This window comes from Poecilia reticulata, linkage group LG16 (assembly GCF_000633615.1).
Source record: "Poecilia reticulata strain Guanapo linkage group LG16, Guppy_female_1.0+MT, whole genome shotgun sequence".
NCBI classification, from domain to species: domain Eukaryota; kingdom Metazoa; phylum Chordata; class Actinopteri; order Cyprinodontiformes; family Poeciliidae; genus Poecilia; species Poecilia reticulata.
This window is the reverse complement of record NC_024346.1, coordinates 31,509,799-31,515,506: the sequence shown is the minus strand read 5'-3', so window position 1 is coordinate 31,515,506 and position 5,708 is coordinate 31,509,799.

Genomic DNA, 5,708 nt, shown 5'->3' with positions numbered 1-5,708 from the left:
AAAAGGAAAAACTCTCTGCCGTCATGTATTTTTAATCCGATGAGTGATCACAGCCACTATCTTGCAAACACACACTTGTAAACATGTAAACCCTGCAGGGCATGAACACTCACAAGGTCAGTTTCACCCACATTATCATGGCTAAAACATGCAAACAAAGAAAGTCTGCTGTGGCGGGATGTTGGGGGTGGGGGTTGACTCTTACGTAAGTTAAATTAAACCAGGAGGAAGATGATGCCAAAGCAAAGGAATGAGCTAATTGCTGATTTGTGTTACAACAAAAGTTAAAACTGCATTGCACCTGACTTACCTCTTTGATCTTAATGAGATTCTGCTGGGTAACCCGGTTCGTTTCCTCCAAAGGGGCACAGCAGCCCGCTTATAAAATGAAAAGAGTATGTTTTTTTTTCTTCTTCTTCTTCTTTTAGACGATCAAAGTGAGCAAAGATTAGCAGACATTTCACTATCCTTGTCCTTTGCCCTCTCCACTTTGCACACGCATACACCTTCATAATTTCATGCCGTTTGGGGAAAAGTGAGAATGTTTGGAATTTTTTTCCCCCTCCTCCGCACAACCAACTTGGTGTGAAGATAATCATGCCTTGCGTTCCTCCCCTCGCAGGTGTTCCCGTCAATATTCCCCGCCCGCCTTATCTGTCAGATGAATCGCTGATTTGGTGAGTGACCTTGCAATGGACTTGCGCGGGGTGTTCGGGAATGCCACAGGGCCCTGTTTTTGTCCCGCATCCATTTGAGACCCTGCATGCATGCATCTCGGTGACGGATACGCCGACCGTAACTCAAGCGGAGGGAGTAAAGCATGAGCGGGAACGACGAGCGGGAGCGAAGATGGTGACCGAAGTTAAACCCCGCACAGGAGTCGGCCACGCTTATTTGAACTCGAATTGTCACATGCCTCATTTAAAACCCTCAAACTCCCACATGTTGCGGTGCCCCCGCGAGCGTCACTCCCTGAAATAAAAGAGGGCCCCATCACTCTTGACGTGCATCATCACACCCAAGATGGGGACAATAAAATAAMGATTAAAGATAATATTTGAGTATGAAAATTGCACAGGATTAAACACTCCACCAAGTCTCACTCCCTCTGACACACGCATTCATCCTCCAATCGGAGAYGGAACGATGCGACCCCACATCTAAGTGATGATAAATGCCGCGCAAGATCCTCCCCCCCACCCCCCACTGAACTGTATAATTACAGTTATCACACATGGCTGTAATTCTCACTTAACACACTAACTTTAACACTTCTCGGTCTCGCCGGCTGGCACGGACACGCCACGCCAATAAAAGTGCATTCCTTCTCTCAAGAGTGCAAAGATTAAGGCAGAGTTTAATGCATTAATTTCTCTTGGGGTTACATGAAAGTGACTGCTTTCAACAGCATTTGCTGTTTTTCTACAGTAAAATCTTCAGAAGAGGAGTCTCTGTGTGATATTTGCTGACAAAGTGCCAGATTTAGTGACGCCAACACCGAATACGAAGTGGCATGAAGAAGTAGGAAGACATGATTCAACATCACCCTGAGCTTTTTCACAAAACATATGAACACATTGCAGCAACAAAAAGAACAGCTGTGTGACGCCTCTCATCTACTGTCATTCCCTTCACTTCTTCTTGCCAGTTAATGACAACACTATGTGATTTGTCTTAAATTGTGTAAARGGTCAGCAATCTGCTTTTTTTTATTTACAAATGCTGAGAATCMATCCWTTCATCAAAACCTATATTTCCAAATTAACACAGTCATTTGTATTGCTTGCCTTTACAAACACTTGAACTTTAGTGCCGTCAAATTCTTAATAAAAAAGACTTTAAAGTGATATCAGCCCATTTGCTATAACAGCTTMTTTTTTTCTGTGACAGTTTTTCCACAAGGTTTTGGAGTGTGTTAATACAAATTGTGGATCAGTTGATTCAGAAGCACATTCACGAGGTCAGACTCTGATGTGGGATGAGAAGGCCACCCTATAAGTGGAGGTCTGTGTCTATTTCCTGCATAATGTTGGTGACTTCAGCACACTGTAACCCCAAGCATGATTTTTCCATYGCTGCCTTGCTGAGCTAAGATAATACCTTTAGCATTTGACTGTGGAATATTTAGCATTAAGGAAATTGAACACATGCTCCTGAATGGACTGTTTTGCAAAYACAAGGCAACAGCAATTGTCAAGTAGCATTGCGCCTTGGGAGTTCTACTGACCAAACTGCATTTGAATATTGAATATTTTTGTAGAAAACCTGTTAATAACTGAGTCACGTTCCACAMAATAATATATGAATACGTGAATCTATGAATACWGAACCACACATAGTTAACTTGACTAAAACTGAAGGTTTGATTTGGTTCTAAAAAATGTATAAAGGGACTATGACACTAAAATACAAAATTAATTTTAGGACTTTTTACACATCTTTACCAGAAATGTCACAACATTCTAAGAGGTCTGTTTCTGAATACATTTAGCATCTATCAATTGAGGATAAACCATTTGACTAAATTTAGGTTTACAAGGTTTTGTACTTAACATCAGTACACATTTGGTTCTAAAGGAATGATTGCATTTCCTAAAAGCATTTATTGCCCCCCTTTAATTTAATGTGAATGCATGTTTTTTGAGGTGTGGTGTATTTATTCACTGATGGTTGAGTAGTCCATCGGGTATTTGTRATTGTTGAACACATAATAGCATGAGTAATGCCCTACAAAACATACTCTGTAAAGGTCAGTGAAATGTTAAATAGTAGCTCTAAATATCAGGCCCAGAGAGAGAATTAAAGCAAGACAGACAGGAAAACCTGTAATTGAATCATAGTCCTCTCTCATTTTTAATTAGTCAGGACATGGTGCAAATATCCAAGCCAAGGTAACGTCAAATAAACATTCAGTATTATCAAGCCAGACTGTAAATGTGACCATGCATATTTATGAACTTTTTTTTAAATCTCTTTTGATCTTGGATAATTTCTCCACATCATGGTCTGTTTTTTTTTTAAGCAAGAATCTGATGTTTTCATCAGGTGCAAAGGGGCAAATATCAGTCAGGTACATCTTATCAGATGCACTTCATTAACTGTTCATCAGTGAATCTGACCATAGAAGCAGAAGCTGTAACAGTTTGCTGGTCTTAAGCATTCAGTAAATTAAGCACAAGGTCAAAGAGAACSRGMAASGTTTCACWGCAGTTTTTATGCAGACGGTGCTGAYACAACATCCAAGTAAAGGGAAATTATCCACGAGTGGAAAACACTYGGTAAAGTTGCCAAAGAGAAACCGTCTGTAGTTGGCAGCTCAATCCTGGCCTCTTAACCCTGCATTGCTCCTAATTTGTTTATTTGTGTAATAGTCTCAATATGAACATATCTGGCATGTAATGTAAAAGTCTTTTGGATCTTACCGTTGGGGTTATACAAAGAAACTTTAATTTCATGAGCACAATAAACAGTGCGCAGCCTAAAAAACCCCCAAAACATTTGTTCCACCACTGAGCCTCACGGCGGCACAGGCGACTCCCGTTTGAACTTAGAAAAGTTTGAAACTAAACAACCAAAACTCCAAAAGTATAAACTACCAAAAGGGTGAGAGGACCAACATCCACTSTGGCGGGACAGTGAGAAAGGTGGACGTAAACAAAACCAAAGACACCTCAAAATGAGGAAGCTTCTGAAAGAAATATTAACTTTACATTTCGTTCAACGTGAGAAGGTTAATAACCCGCTCAGAGCTCCTGAAGAAAGCAATGCCAGAGGGTAAGAATGACTTTGGGAGGAAGTTCTCTGGTCCTGTGGATACTCCTTAAAGCATTAGGACCCTCTGGGACAACTGCTGGTACTTTAAGTAATCTTAATTGTTTTTGAACGCCCACCCTCCCCCCTCCAAACTTCTCTGCATTGTTTTGTTATCGTAGACATCCAAGAAGCTTCCCCAAAACAATCCAGCATTCCAGTACATTCCGCTCCATCCACTACCCACAAACCTTATCTGCAAAGTAAATAAGGGCTCCCATCCTGTCTGCAGGGGTTATGTCTCTTTCTACACTAGGCCATATCTGCCAACGGTCATTAAAACACGGACATAGGGAAAGAAAGAGGAGGGCTAAAGAGTGAAGACAAGCCAAACAGGTAGTATCCCCGTGATGCCTATTAATATTTCCGTCTTTTATTTTGGAAAAGGTTGAATATTGGGGAAAGGTCCTACTTAGGTTTCATCTGGAAATATTTATTCCATGTCAAGGAGTAATTATTTTAATCTGCACTGTTTACTAAAGTTATTYGTGCTAGCTTTTTTTCTCGCACAGAAATATCGAGAATGGAAACGGCTCTCGAGCAAAAATAAACCCTYTCTTTTATTCTTGAGACATGCAACAACCTTTTATGCCTTATTTGTTCCCCCTTTTTCTTCMTTTATTGAGATTGCTAGGACACTTTCAGTTGCAAGCTGAATAAATCGACTTTACATACCTAAATTCTTCAGAGTAATTTTCTATTTTGAGCATGAAAGCCAGAAAACGGCAACAGAAAATAGTTTCTTGGCAAATTACAGGATAGCTGCACGTACGGGATGAAAACACACACACACACACGCATGCACACACACACACMCACACACACACACACGCACACATGCGCACACAAACACAGAAACAGGAGAGATGGGTGCAAAGATATAAACAAAGTAGTGGCATTAAAAGCCACCCGTACATGCAGACAAGTCCGTCACACAAATAGCTGTACCAGCATCACAAGCTGTGGGAAACGAGTCGTAAACCGCCATTCAGCAGAAACGCATGAAGGATCAACAAGTGGGTGCAGACATGCAGTATTTACTGTACATACAGGGCCTTACAAACTTATTCACAACCTTGAACTTTTTCACATTTTGTGTCACAATCCTTGGCTGTTAGGCTTCTCTTTTTCTTGCTCTTGTTTTGATTGTATTCAGCTCATTTATGTTCTATATTATTGCTATAAATATGTTAGGATGTTAGCTCATTTCTTTGTGACTAGTAGCTCTTAGATCCGTGTCAGTGGTTTCTTCTTGGTTTGATGTTCCTTTTAAGTCTTACTTCAATGCCTTTTGCGTTGATTAAGCCCTTTCATCCATTGTTAAGTCTCACTCTACCCGGTTAATGTCTGACTCAGTCCTCAAGTTGTGTGTCTCTGTTGGGAGTGTGTTCCTCACTGCGTRGGCGCAAATATGGGCGAGAACGCTTGCTGAGAGGCCTCTGCCCCAGTATTGCTGGACTCTGCCAGAAAGTTCAYCGTGTCCAACTCTGTTGCCAGTCTCTTCATCTGCAATCAGGTTATGAACAAGACAGTGTGCTAGAACAATAACAGTGAACAAACACAATTGTGAAGACCAAGAACCACMGCAGACAAGGCGGGGACTAAGTTGTGGGTAATATTAAAGCATTAAAGGGTTGGTTAATAAGACCAAACTTTGAACATCAAGAATAAAGAATATATCTATTGTGTTTAGTAAAATAAATAAAAGGGAACAGCTTATGGAACAACTTCAGCACTACCAAGAGYATTGATGAGAAAAACTGAGTGGTAGGTAACTGTGGAGGAGCTGCAGAGATCCACAGCTCTGATGGGATAATCTGTAGGGAAAAAAAAGTTGCTGTGGTCAAATGAGACCAAAGCCAAAGCTTATGGCCTTCAAGCAACAGGCTACTCATGGT